Below are 15,418 nucleotides of genomic sequence, written 5' to 3'. Positions count from 1 at the left end.
CTCTGACAGTTGGGGAAGGTGATGGATGCAGCAACCCCTGCTGCTAACCGCACCTCCTTCCAGCTGCAGCGGAAGTTGTCTACGCGAATTGCATAGAGCTCTACAGGCTGCCTGAACAACGCACTGTGGAAGCATTGGTAAGTTGGAGGGGGTGGGGGTTAGTGTTAATCCTCTATATGCCCCTGTGCCTCCAGAAAAGCCGCCTAACCCTATATGTCACTCTGGCATTTAGGGGGTTAAAAGGCATATAATGGGGCAGAGTGGCATATAGAGGGCATATAGAGGGTTAAAAGGCATTTCTGGAGGCAGAGTGGCATTAATGGGGGTTAAAAGGCATTTCACAGAGCACTCTGCCTCCAGAAATGCCTTATGCCCCCCATTTAACACTCCCTCCTTCTTCCAAACTTACCGGAGTTCCCCGGTGGTTAGTCTGGCCAGCGTGTAGAGCTCTACATGATTGAGCGGAGGTTTTCTACGTGAATTGGGGGGATCTGGAGTTTAGTCTCATAATCAGACCTGTTTGAGCTTTGATTATAAGACGACCCTGATTATAAGACGTGGGGTATTTTTCAGAGCATTTGCGCTAGTAAAACCCCCTTGTCTTATAATTGAGCAAATACGGTCTAGTTTTGATTAAAAACAAAAGAGTTTGCATAGTTTACATGAATTAACATTTTCTGGTCAAACTTGTTTCCTATAGGTTTGTCTGTCTTGTATTTTGGCTTTATCTCTTGTTCCTAGATTAATATTCTGATTTCGGGGGGGGGGGGTGTTAAAATTGGGCAAATATGGTAATTCCTAGATTGGTGATGCAAGCCCAAATGTTATTTTTTTATAGGGTGTTTGTTGTTTTATATATAGAAAGTGTTATTGCTACAAGTGGTTGTATCACTGTAGTAAGTAAAGCAATAGTTTAGTGTAAGTAAGTAGGGCTGCAACTAACAATTATATTCATAGTTGGCCGATTATTTTTTCGATTAATCGGATAACAAAATTTATGTACATTGTTCATTTATTTAAAATAATTTAATAAACAAATGATGTTAAATACAAACGCAGAATAAAAAAAAAACTGATAAAATGCATTTCTTGTGTTTATTTCCCAACCAGCCCCCCCAATTTATGCACATTCGAGCACAGGCTTGCCACGCTGCCTCCCAGACATGCCACTCCACGCTGCCTCCCACATATGCCACTCCACGCTGCCTCCCACATATGCCACTCCACGCTGCCTCCCACATATACCACTCCACGCTGCCTCCCACATATACCACTCCACGCTGCCTCCCACATATACCACTCCACGCTGCCTCCCACATTTGCCACTCCACGCTGCCTCCCACATTTGCCACTCCACGCTGCCTCCCACATTTGCCACTCCACGCTGCCTCCCACATTTGCCACTCCACGCTGCCTCCCACATTTGCCACTCCACGCTGCCTCCCACATTTGCCACTCCACGATGCCTCCCACATATTCCACTCCACGCTGCCTCCCACATATGCCACGCTGCCTCCCACATGCACATTTGAGCCCAGGCTTGCCACGCTGCCTCCCAGACATGCCACTCCACGCTGCCTCCCACATATTCCACTCCACGCTGCCTCCCACATATGCCACGCTGCCTCCCACATATGCCACGCTGCCTCCCACATATTCTACTCCACGCTGCCTCTCACATATTCCACTCCACGCTGCCTCTCACATATCCCACTGTGCCTGATACGCCTTATACCCCCTGATACACCACTCCATCCTCCCCAGACATGCCACGCTGCCCTCCCCACATATGCCTTATATACTGTATATGCCTTATACCCCCAGATATGTCACTCCATCCTCCCCAGATATGCCTTATACCCCCAGATATCTCATAGTCCCCTCAGAGTCACAGACCTGTTTGCAGCACACTGACACCATACTTTTATAAATAAGTACTGGGTTAATCTTCACTGCCCCCAGGATTTAGATTCCCCTTAGTCTGCCCCCCTTTACCTCTAACTGCGCCTTAACTTAACTTTATTAAATTAACCCTCAGTCCTCATCATTAAATTAACACTAAACACCCCATTAACCATAACTACCCCTAAATTAACTCTAAACACCCCATTAACCACAGCATCCCCTAAATTAACCCTAAAGACCCCCATCAACCACAACAGCCCCTAAATTAACCCTAAACACCCCATTAACCACAACTGCCTCAAATTAACCCCAAACACTCCATTAACCACAGCTGCTCCTATATTAACCCTAAACACCCCATTAACCATAGCTGCCCCTAAATTAACCCTAAACACCCCATTAACCATAGCTGCCCCTAAACACCCCATTAACCATAACTTCCCCTAAATTAACCCTAAACACCCCATTAACCATAACTGCCCTTAAATTAACCCCCACCTCCCCTAACTTTCAGCAGCCCAAATATTAATTTTATACTTACAGTTAGATGAGTGTCACAGCCATGTGGTTCTGGCCTTCTGGGAGAAGGAAGGGGGCGGGGCCAGTTGTCACAGTGATTACAGGGAGGGGCTGGTAAGTAGGAGCTGCTGCTGTGAGTCACTGAAACGGTTTATATAATGAGGGGTATTTTTCAGAGCGTTTGCTCTGAAAAACCCCTCATTTTATAATCGATAAAAATCGATTCAACTAATCGATAATGAAATTCGTTGGCAACGATTTTCATTATCGATTATTATCGATTTTATCGATTAGTTGTTGCAGCCCTATAAGTAAGTAAGAATTAAAAGTAACTCAGTCCTAACTAAGTAACAAACAACAAAACAAACATAGCATTGTTGGCTATTGTGTCTTATTAATGTATAGATGTTTGGAATGGCCCAATCAATCAAATGCAATTGGTTGCTATAGTTGATGTGTGTATGTTGATGTGTTTCCATTAGCAATTCCATGTTCATGTTCATTTGTTTTGTGTGTGTTTTGTTCTAACAAACAAACAAAACCAGGTGTGATCATTGATGACTTTGGAGAATTGAGAGGAAACCAGGTGTGATCATTGATGACTTTGGAGAATTGAGAGGAGATCAACAACAAGAGCAAGTCCGAGAAGATATGGAGGTATGAGTTTGAAATCGTAGCTTCAAGGGACAGGCCACTTGGCCATATAGTCTTAAGGTAGGGGATTGTTGATTGATTCCAGTATACTTTGATTCATGCTTTTCATTGAACAAAATACAGCGACATAGCTGAGGATCGGTTGTGTGACCAAATAGATGTACAGTTTGGAATTCCTTTGTGCATTTTAGGATAGAAAACGGTAGGTATGGTCACATAAAACAAACAAACACACATGTCTTGAAGGTGTGTATGGGGGCTGGAGTATAACTTGAATAGTTAGTTAGTTGATCTAACTAACTAACTGAGAGTTAGTCATATTATATGACTTTGACTCTGCTCAAGATGGGATGGTGATCACATGTAAGTCTGTCTATCTGGTGGCCAATGTGTCAGCATTTATGATATGCTGTATTTGGATCATTGACTGTATTTATTAATGAATGTCGTCATATCATGATATGTGTGGTGTGGTGTTAATGGACTGCAGTGACATGATGCACACATGCAGATGCACTCATTGTCTTTTAATGTAGCAGTGGGCGCCATTGGCGCACTGGGCAGCTGTAGCTGGGAAGGTCCCACTGTCCATGGTGCTGAATGGTTTGCTGTAATATTTATTTATTTATCTAGCTGTAATGGAGATATAGCAGGAGAGAGGCAGCCACGTTGATTGATTGATAGATAGATAATTTGCTACCTGGAAACAGTTGATGGATTCAAGGAATATGTGTGTGTGTGTGTGTGTGTATGTTGAGGAAGATGCATAGTAAGAGATCCAGGTAGTTACCTCTTCCCACTCCCGTATTCAGGATGTCACCCGTGCCGCTCCCCTCCTGTGGAATCCCTTTCCCCGTTCAGTCAGACTTTCTGCCTCGTACACAACTTTTCAAAACCTTTCTGAAAACCCACTTGTTCAGGGAAGTGTACAACGTTGCTTTACAGTACTCCCAACCGTCATCATCCTAATTACAGCCATCGGAACAAACGGCTTCAACGCATCAGAAGCAGATCAACTCATCCTCACCCGAGCTGTCTTCTCCTATCGTCTCACTCCCCTCAACCACCGGCTAGATTGTAAGCTCGCAAGAGCAGGGCCCTCTTCTCCTTTGCAGCAGTTTGGTATTGTATGTGTTATTGTGTTTGTTTATAAATTGTTCTAATGAATGTAACAAACAGCGCTGCGGAATCGGCTGGCGCTTTATAAATAAATGTAATGTAATGTAGATGCTGACTGACATATGTATTGTGACTGACAGACAGGCAGACACTTTTATTATATATACCCAGACAGACAGACAGACACACACCAATGGTCAGGCAGACACACAGTAAGATTCACAGTTAGTTAGCTGTTAATATTTTATTGATTGATAGTGTGCTTGCAGATTCTGTAGAGCTGTTGTGGTCAGAAAAGCAATGTAGAAATACATACATACATACATACATACGATAATAAAGTGCTGCAAAGGGCTCTGCTCTTGTCAGTTTACAATCCAGTTGGAGGGGGAAGTGAGAGAATAGGAGAGGACGGCTTGGATGGGGATGAGTTGATCCGGTTCCGATGATGTGTCGAAGCTGTTGATTGATTGATTGGTTGATTGTTTAGATGGCTTGATGAGGATTATGATGGTCGGGAGTACCGGGAAGGAATGTTGTACGCTTCCTTGAGCAGGTGGGTTGTCAGAGAGGGGTTGTGTTGTGTTGTTGACGGTTGAGTACGAGGCGGAATGTAAATGTGGAATTTAAATGGACACCATTTTAGATTACATATACATGTTGTCGTAGACGCTTTTGCCAACGTAGACGAGTCTTGTTGATGGTTTCTTTCTCATCTTTAAGTAACGAGATAACATCATATGTTTACCTGTGTGGATGCTAGGAAGATAGTTAACTCTTGTGTAAATGAGAACTTTTTACCTTGGTCTATGTTTGTTTGATGTGGATTAGTCGTACCCGCTATATGCTGAGTGTTACATTTTTCTTTGTGAATCCACCTGAAATAGTCTTTAAACCCGCTCGCGACCATGAATAAATTGAGAAGTGACTGAGAACGAACGCCTTGGGTGTGTCTGAATTATTTACTTCTTCCAGATATCTGCTCTTGCCGCTCTGAAGGTTCGGCAGGTTTACTCAATAGCTCCCGGGAGGCTTTTGGCTCGAGAGAGGCGTCCCTCATATGAGGAGGGGTGGAACATTTCCACGGTAAGTAAGTAAGTAAATCTGAGGGAACGGAGGCGGGGATGAAATAATCTCGGTGCAGTGTGGATTGAATTGGTGGAAGGTAGGAGAGTGACTGGATGTGAGGAATGAAGGTGTGAGCAGAGGCAAGGGTGAATGTGAGGAGGTGAAGTGAACGTGGACTGCTGATGGGATAGTGGAGTGGTTACCAACAACAACGGTAATGGAGATGATAGAATGATATGTGGCAGGAGCGGATGGTGGGATTACCGGGAGTGTGGGTTTTAGAGGAGTCGAGCTACGGGCAATGTGAGGCGATTTGCGATAGACGGAAGGTTAGTGGAGGTAGGTGAGGGATAGGTGTTGAGACGGACACGCAGGTATTGGGAACGTATTGGAGGGTGTAGGCTTACCTGTGTTGGTTGTGGGGTGGGGGGTGCTTTTAGGGTTGCTGGGTGCGTTACTTGCTGGGTGCCCCCCTCCTGTGGTTTCCCTCCTGTTGTTTAACTCATGTTTTAACTCGCCACTTCAAAAGATGCCACTTTCAAAACGAGGACACTTCCACAGGGTAGGAGGCACATGGAATGGAGTGACAGATAGATAGATAGATAGATAGATAGGGTTAGGTGTATGTGTGGGCTGCTGCTAGGGTTGCAGTGGCCTTACTTGCTGCTTGCTTCTTCTTCTTGCAGGTTGATGGTTGCCACCCTCCCTCCTGTGGTTTCCCTGCTGTTGTCCATGTAGGAACGTGGCATGTAGCAAGGTTCATTGACTCCGGCCCCATTAGTCCACTGCAGGTCATTCCTTCAGCGTCTCTTCTTTTATGAGGGGCTCAGAGTAATCGGCCACCAGGGATTTTGTTGGGTAGTTCGATCGATGGGATTCACGTCTCCCTCCGGAATCTGCATTGGAAAGTCTTGTAGTAGTTAATCGGTTAAAAGGTAAAATGCCGACATGGATCCTTGTCTGGTGGACGATTGGCAAATCAATTAGATCTGAGGTTAGTTTATTACTGGCTTTTCTTGTATTTATCATGACCGAATCACTTCTGATGTTCTTCAGTGAGGGGCACTACATTTTGTCTCTCAAAATCTGTTATTTGTGAGTTTTACATTTTTAATGGTAGCGTTATGATACATTACAAAGCATGGGCTCCTGTTACTATGGAAATGCAGCTATAACGCTTACCCTGTGACGTCATTTCCAAGTCACACGCGTGTTCCTCTAGATGAGGAGAAAAATCTAGAATGTTCCCCCTTCACTGTATGAAGTTCATCTGATAGAATACAGAACCTTGTAATGGGAGTCAGATCAGGGCAGGCCACGCAGCCCCGGAGAATCAGCTTGGTATAACAATGAACATACTAAGGAGCACGCGGAGCCGGCTGTGGGTTGCGGATCTGCGGATTGCGTTCCCATTATAACGAATCCCGTGTACGAGAAACGACCCATTCCTTGCCGTGCCTGTTGGAGGTTTTAATCGGGAGACACGTTTATCCCAATTGTACTTGGTATGATAGCGAGGAATGATACGGGGACGTTTGGCCGAAATGCCGTAACCCGCGTACAGGGAGGTTTTCTTGAAAGGGCGGTTAATGATTCCTTTCATACGTCGTACCATTGGGTCTGAGTCACAGAGATGGCTCTGCTGTTAGTATCACTCGTTCAGGGACGCGTTTCCATCAGATAAAGTGCACCAATCCCACCACAATCCCCCCCCCCCCCCCCCGCCTGGAAATATCTCGCAGAGTTGCCCTGCAGCCAGAGGAGCTCATTAGCTTTGTGAAGAACCCTGTCTGATCTTCACTGTTGTTGTTATTATTATATTTATTTGTACCCTGTTTGAATGCGCCTGCAGCTCCGGCCTTCCAAGAGACGATCCTGTAATCTGGCTGGGGCTCTTAATCAGCCAGCACAGCCCTGTCTGCCCAGACGGCACCCGCACTACAGGGGGGATAACACAGGTGCGGGAAACCCATTGTATCCCTTAATCCCCTCACCTGATACATCCCCTGTATACCGACGGGATTTGTGAGGGGATGTGGCTGATGGGATGTGGCTGATAGGATTGGGGGTTGGGTTCGGTGCACAGTGGATGGAGATTGTATATAAGTTCTGTGTGTTTGTAATAAAGAGAGTTCTGTTTTAACCTCAAAGCATGAAGTCCTGTCTCATGATTGAGGGAAGTGCTGGTCTGTGACTGCTTTCTTCGGACAGCCACAGCGGGTCCGCTTACTGGGAGAGGGAAGGAGCTGACGGGCGGATGTGTCCAGTCTGGGGCAGAGGACGATCTGTCGCAAGCTTGTTCCGCGGGATGTTAATTAGCAGTTAGTTACATGCCGGCTGCCCCATCGCAGAATCCCTCGTTAGCCGTCAAGGTCTGAGGCGGGAATCCCTCGCCCGATTAGCATGACGTCACTTGGGATGTAGGAACAGCCGAGTGTTTGTGCGTTACTCGTGTTTGTAAAATAGAATAATTGCTTACGATTTGAGCGACGAGTGGAATACAGATTTCCGCGTCGTTCCGTGTCGTTCTCTTACATTGTTTGAATGTTTGTGTTTACGTTTGTGAGGTCCTTCTCTATATCCTCACGTGCCGGGGGATTTATGGATTCTCGGTTCCTGCGCTGTTCCCCTTTCCCTGTAGACACGTCCTTCCACTAATCTTGTCTCTATATTCCCGACTATTTCATCAGGGACATAATCCCAACTGTAAATAAGAAGTCCTAGCTGTACAGTGCTAACATTTTTCCAAATCCCTTCACTTCCACCCCAAACCCAGTGTCTAGCCTGAGTAATGGAGATTCCATGGCCTGCGCCTCTACCTGGCAACGTATCTCCTCATTAATTTAAGAGAACCTAGAAAAACGGACCAGCAAAGCACGTAATGAAAGCCTGTATCTCGATATCTGTAATAAAGAAATCCAACCAACCTGTTTTCAGCTCCCTTTCTCCCCAACACGGTTTGTAGCCCCGTCTAAGGCTAAGGCTGTAACGGTATGTGGCTTCAGGTTCAGAGCAGCTGCCCAAATACGATCTACCTGGATATAAGGGAGCCGTATGAAAGGTGGCACTCTGCCGATATTGCCACCGATCGCCCTCCGTCCTGCCTGTTGGATAAATATTTCTGGGCAGGATGAGTACGTTTGCCGTTAGGAAGCTTCTGCTGCTTCTTCATAGTTACTTTAATGTCATTACTGTCGCGATGCTAGTGAATTTCCGCGTGAGCTGTGATTCCCAACACCCAGATTTTAAACAAAATCTCTTTACGAGCGGTCATCTCGGTGACACCAACCTTCTACTCCATCTACTTCCAAGTCACCTGGAGCTGCTCCAAAGTGCTTAGAGAAAGACAAAGTCTCCAATCATTGATTCTGCCTGTCTCCCTTTCCAGTCCATCTTGCTTCCTCAACAGCTGGAAAAATATTATATGAACATCTTACGAGCCTTCAGTTCATATAATAAATTAAACGGTGTTAAAATAGTCACATGTTGGGTTGGGGTGTAATTTGAAGGTTATTGTGTTTATATATGCGTGTGGCTATGTAGATGTACACATGTATATGTGTATGTAATATCCCCACGGGATGTGGCATATCTGTGCACACCAGTGCTTAGGTATCTCACAATCCTTCTACGGCTTAGATTTTGGGGGAAATATCACTTTTATTATGCACACAATCTTGTCTGAATTAATTAGTTTGGCCGCAAAGTTCTCGAGCCGCCCCGGCCAACGCTAGTAAGAGATGTTGAAGATGCGGCGACAGCAATGCTAATTGAATTGTTTGTGTGGAAATGTAACGGCGCCGGTCTGTGTCTAGTGAAGAAGTCCCTACCTTGTGATTACTAGACTTGGGCACCAGGGGGCTCTTCGTGTTCGTCTTCGTGCTCGTCTTCGGGGGGAAAAAAACCTTCGTATTCCGCGAATATTCGCCCGTTCCTGTCTTCTCTTCGGGCGAATATTCGCGGACATTCTTCGTGCTCGTTTAATCTTCGTTTCCTTCCCGGTTGCCTAGCAGGGGTTAATACGGGGTTAACAACACATCGGAGCAGCAGCAGCTGCCGTGAAGGAACGTGTGTGCAACTCTATTGGTCGTTTCGGCAGGGGGCTGGTCTGGCATCAACGAGTGAATTGCAGAACGCACTTCATTCGTTGATGGCAGGCCAGCCCCCTGTTACACACACGTACTGAGGTGTACTGTACACAAAATGACCTAGAGACAAATGCTCCAAGGAACTTGGCGTCCGTTTATCATACACAAGATCATCATCCGTAGATGTTTAATAAAAGAATAGGGATTATTTTACATTTTTAAATTGATTTTGGACCACTTGTAATACATGCCTAACATTTGCTACCTATTCACAATGGCATACTTTGCAACAACCCAACTTTTACTGGACAGGACTGGAAAAAAGCAGGACTGTCCACCAAAATCTTAGGTGTGTTGGCAGGTATGCGGATGGAAAAATGTTGGACAAGAACTAAAAAATAGCTTAGGGTTAATGTACGGTTATGTTTAAGATTAGTAGCAGTGCACTGGTTTGGTTAAAGATGTATTATGTCTAAATACTAATTTAATTTTAATGGGTTTTAAAAAATTAAGGGGTTTATTTAAATGTATTTTAAAGTTAGATTTATTATTTAGTACTTTATTATATTTATTTAATGTTTATACTAGTGCTACCTACCGAGCTATAACTACCAACGTGTATTTGCATACCTAGATAGCTAAATTAGATGGGACAGGACTGGAAAAAAGCAGGACTGTCCCTGAAAAAGTTGGGTCTGTTGGCAGGTATGTGGATGGAAAAATGTTATAGTATGTGTGAGTTATAGCGTTAATGCTAGTGAGTGTAAAAGTGAAGGCCAGGACAAATAACAAGAGGAAAGGTCCTTGTGATTTGTGCATTGTACGTGTATGTGTTATGTGTGTTGTCACTGTGTGTTATATGTGTTATGTGTTATGTCACTGTGTTATTTGTGTTATTGTGTGTGTTATGTTTGGTTGGTTGGTTGTGTATCAGAAGGAAAATAATGAAATAGAAATGGAAAAGGCGAATGAGTGGGCAATTGGCGACCCACTCACCTGTTTCACCCCAGAGCAAAGCATCCAAACACTGTCAGTCCTAGACGTTTGGCAGCGGACTTCCAGAGCTCAGACACAAGGCCCTAGCGTAAGCTGGCCACTCCGGCGGAGGTAGCAGGCGTTGCCACACCGCAAACAGACGCAGCCAGGGGGGAGAAACTGCCCTTACCGTTAGGGACATTTTGGGCATGACTCTAGCCAGGAAGCGAACTGGCACAGAAGAGATGCTGGCACAACCACCACCACCAGCAGCAGCAGCATTGAAAAATGGGAAAGGCGAATGAGTGGGCAATTGGCGACCCACTCACCTGTTTCACCCCAGGGCAAAGCACCCAAACACTGTCAGTCTTAGACGTTTGGCAGCAGACTTCCAGAGCTCAGACACTAGGCCCTAGCGTAAGCTGGCCACTCCGGCGGAGGTAGCAGGCGTTGCCACACCGCAGACAGAGGCAGCCAGGGGGGAGAAACTGCCCTTACCGTTAGGGACATTCTGGGCATGACTCTAACCAGGAAGCGAACTGGCACAGAAGAGATGCTGGCACCACCACCACAACCACCACCAGCAGCAGCATTGAAAAATGGGAAAGGCGAATGAGTGGGCAATTGGCGACCCACTCACCTGTTTCACCCCAGGGCAAAGCACCCAAACACTGTCAGTCCTAGACGTTTGGCAGCGGACTTCCAGAGCTCAGACACAAGGCCCTAGCGTAAGCTGGCCACTCCGGCGGAGGTAGCAGGCGTTGCCACACCGCAGACAGACGCAGCCAGGGGGGAGAAACTGCCCTTACCGTTAGGGACATTTTGGTCATGACTCTAGCCAGGAAGCGAACTGGCACAGAAGAGATGCTGGCACCACCACCACAACCACCAGCAGCAGCAGCATTGAAAAATGGGAAAGGCGAATGAGTGGGCAATTGGCGACCCACTCACCTGTTTCACCCCAGGGCAAAGCATCCGAAGACTGTCAGTCCTTGGCGTTTGGGAGCGGACTTACAGAACTCAGACACTAGGCCCTAGCGTAAATTGGCTACACCGGCGGAGGTAGCAGGCACTGCCACACCACAGCAAGTGCAACCAGGGGGAGAAACTACCCTCTCCATTAGGGACATTTGAGGCATGATTCCAGCCAGGAAGCGAACTGGCAAAAGATACTGGCACCACCACCAGCAGCAGCGTTGGAAACGGAAAAAGGTGAATGGGTGGGCAATTGACGACCCGCTCACCTGTTTCACCCCAGGGCAAAGCATCCGAAGACTGTCAGTCCATGGCGTTTGGGAGCGGACTTCCAGAACTCAGACACTAGGCCCTAGCGTAAATTGGCTACACCGGCGGAGGTAGCAGACGTTGCCACACCACAAACACGTGCAACCAGGGGGAGAAACTACCTTAAACATTACAGAGAAAAAAAATTAACTTTCCAAGCTAAGAGCTGGGTAACCCAACTTGGGCAGATTGAATTTAAGAAAGGCAATCTGCTCCATCAGATGAGGTGCCATGCGTGAGCGCTGTGGACTCAGTATGTTTCCAGTCATAGAAAACACGCGCTCACTTTGAACAGTGGTTGGCGGACATGATAGTAGCTGCTGCGCAACCCATGAGAGTGCAGGCCACACACTCTTCTTTTCATCCCAGTAGCTAAGAGGATCAACATTAGGCGCAGAAGGAACTTCACAGAGGTAAAGTTTGACCATTTCAGCAGCACTACTCTCCTTTCTGCTGCTAGCTCTGTCAGATGGTCCAACTATACTCCCAAGTGCCTCTTCCCAAAACGCATCTGCTCCACTCAGCTGTGTTGTGCTGCTTGTGGCACTGCTGCTGATGCTGCTGCTAGGAGTAGCAGACCACATCATCTCTTCCTCCTCCTGCACCTCTCCCTCCTCGGACAGCATTCCCATTTTACGCTGCCAGTCACGCACCTTGTTGACCAATTGCTCCCGGTAGCTACTGAGAACATTAAATTTCAAAGCTAGCTTTCCCTTAATTCTTGGATCGCAAAGGCACGCTAGCATCATTTCGGGACTCTCTTCCATTTCAGGAAGCTGAAGGATCCGCCGGTGTAGCAGATCCTTCAGCTTCCTGGCTATGGCTGCTACGTCAGGATGTAGAGTGCCACCTTGAACAGCCTCACGCTTTCCAAGGAACACATCCATCTTGCTGCCTAGATGGGAGAACACTGGGATTACCTGGGCCAGACTGGCAGTGTTTGAGCTTAAATTTCCTGTAGCATCCCTGAATGGTTTAAGGACTGCCACTAGCTGGGCGATCACTGTCCAATCCTCCCTATTCAATGGAGAGGTAATCCCAATATTGTGCTCTGAGGCAAGATTATGGATTGCCCTCTGCTGCTCCAAAATCCTCTCCAGCATGTCTAACGTGGAGTTCCACCGTGTACTGACATCCTGGCGTAGGCAGTGTACGGGAAGACCTGACCTCTCTTGCTCTTCCCTCAAAAGTTGGCTAGCCTGAAAGTGCCCAGCGATCTTTCTGCAGCGGGACAGAACTACTGCTGCCACATTAGTTCCTTCTGACATTGCTGCCTTCACTACAAGATGGATGATGTGGGCTGCACAGCGCACACCAACAATATGACCATCTCGCAGCGCTTTCACCATATTGGCACCTCCGTCAGTTACCACAAAACCAACTTCAACATTGGTGCCCGCCTCTGCTCCCACCCAAAGGCTAAACATTTTCCTCATCGCATGCAGAATATTTTGGGAAGTGTGCTTTTCATCCATCACTTCTGCATGGAGAAGGAAAGATCGGTAGCCTGCTGCAGCAGCTTCCTTAGACACACCGGGCTGCCACCAGTGTGCTGTCAAAGAAAGAAAGGCATGCTGGCCGCTAGGTGCACTCCACAAATCTGTAGTGAAATGAACACACTGACCAGCAGCCTTTGAAAGCTCCTCTTTCACTGCTGCAACACAGGACCGATACAATGAGGGGACAATGTTCCTGCTGAAAGTGGAACGTGACGGAAGTGTATATTGCGGAGCCACAGCCGCCATCAATTGTTTGAAAGGCTCCCCTTCGATCATAGAGAAGGATGCCCCTCCAACAGCAATGAACTGACCAATCAGTCGCGTTACTTTATTGGCCTGCTGTTTGGGCATTGACCTTTTGGATTGGAATGCCACAAATTGTTCCAGGGTGGGCTGGACATGCAGTGCTCCAACCTGCCTTGGTCTCTGGCTGCCAGCACTAGTTGCTGCTGCTGCTGCTGCTGCTGCTGCTATTGGCTCAGAAGAAGAAGAAGCTGTTGGGGTTTTTCCACGGCCACCAGCTATGCTGCCTGCACTAAGTTTTACTTCTGCATCTTTCCCCAATAGCACAGCGTTGTGTTGAGTGCTGAGGTGATGCTTCATGCTAGCACTGGTAAAATGGCCAGACACTTTCCCTCTGCTTATTAGCTTCCCACAATGTTTGCACTTTCCAAAGCGCCCTTCTTCAACATTTTCAAACTCCCAAATTGGGGCGCGCATAGCCTTGGAGTGTGCCTTGGGTGCTGCTCCTACTGCTCGGGGGGGATGAACAGAGGCAGAATTAGTGGTGGTGGGACTGGTGGTAACAGTACTGGCCATAGTGGGACTGCTAAATGCTTTAGATTTGCTAGGTTTTGCTGGTGGTGGTGGTGATGGTGATGATTGTAGCGGAGAAGGTGGAGGCTCAGGGGAAAATTGTGCACTAGTCATTTGGACACTGCTCCCTGAGGAATCTGATTCCTGACCACTCATCTCCTCTACTTCCTCTGGCTCATAGTCTAGCTCTTCATTAGCCAGATCGAATGGAATTCCTGCTAGGCTGCAGGGCAGAGTGGGAGACTGGGTGCAGGGCAGAGTGGGAGACTGGGTGCAGGGCAGAGTGGGGGTGGGGGTGCAGGGCAGGGTGTGAGTGTGGGTGCAGGGCAGAGTGGGTGCAGGGTGTGAGTGTGGGGGCAGGGCAGAATGTGGGGGCAGGGCTGGGTGCAGGGCAGAGTTGGAGACTGGGTGCAGGGGCACAGTGCAAAGTGCTGGGTGCAAAGTGCCAGGGCTGGGTGCAAAGTGCCAGGGCTGGGTGCAAAGTGCCAGGGCTGGGTGCAAAGTTCTGGGTGCAAAGTGCCAGGGCTGGGTGCAAAGTGCTGGGTGCAAAGTGCCAGGGCTGGGGCAAAGTGCTGAGTGCAAAGTGCCAGGGCTGGGTGCAAAGTGCTGAGTGCTGGGTGCAAAGTGCCAGGGCTGGGGCAAAGTTTCTTGAACAGTAATAGTCCACCTCTTTTCAGAATGTTTGGGGTTATTTTGTTTCATAAATATTGTGTTTGGGTTTTTGTACTTTGAAAATATTGTTTTTTTATTACATCATAACAAAATAAGAATGTTAATGTAAATTTTAAGTTGTTTTTTAACATCCAGTTCATTAAATTATTTGAAATAAACAAAAAATTTGCATATTGTTTTTTTTTATCCGATTAATCGAAAAAATAATCGGCCAACTAATCGATTATTAAAATAATCGTTAGTTGCAGCCCTATTATAGATTATGAATTAGAATTTATATTGTTATATATTATTTATAATATATTATAGATTAAGATTAAAGAAGATTAGAATTATTTTAGTACTACAGCTAGCAGCTTGAAGCTTTGCTTAGTACAGCTCGTCACAGTCAATTTTTCTTGAAAAGAATTAGAAATAAAATAAAATGTCACAGCAAAACAGTTAGCTTCACTGCTTGCTGAACAAAAACACACAGCACTTATGCGGCTGCACTCACTAGCCCAACAAGTTCACTTCACTGATGGACTGAGGTGAGCAAAACACTAAGGGTACCTCTAATAAAATTGAAATAAAATGTAAAATAAATGAGAAAATCTTTGCAAAACAGTTAACGTCACTGCTTGCTGATCAAAAAAAAAACACAGCACTTATGCGGCTGCACTCACTAGCCCAACAAGTTCACTTCACTGATGGACTGAGGTGAGCAAAACAAATGAAATAAAATGAAAGATTATTAATTAAGAAAAATTGACTTGGTCTCTTGCTGTTGCTAAAACAAAGCACAAACTATAGAGCTGCAGCACCAGTACTAATAAGATT

The 15,418-nt window shown here is 46.4% G+C and overlaps 1 pseudogene; it reads left to right on the top strand.

The window, feature by feature from the left end:
• Nucleotides 1–15,418, top strand: part of LOC149299118 (ryanodine receptor 3-like) — a 208,647-nt pseudogene that overhangs the window by 119,839 nt on the left and 73,390 nt on the right.

Source organism: Sceloporus occidentalis, unplaced genomic scaffold (genome assembly GCF_023333645.1).
Source record: "Sceloporus occidentalis isolate IW3139 unplaced genomic scaffold, rSceOcc1.0.p SCAF_29, whole genome shotgun sequence".
Taxonomy (NCBI): domain Eukaryota; kingdom Metazoa; phylum Chordata; class Lepidosauria; order Squamata; family Phrynosomatidae; genus Sceloporus; species Sceloporus occidentalis.
The sequence above is the reverse complement of the archived record's forward strand: the minus strand, read 5'-3'. Positions and strand labels throughout refer to the sequence as shown.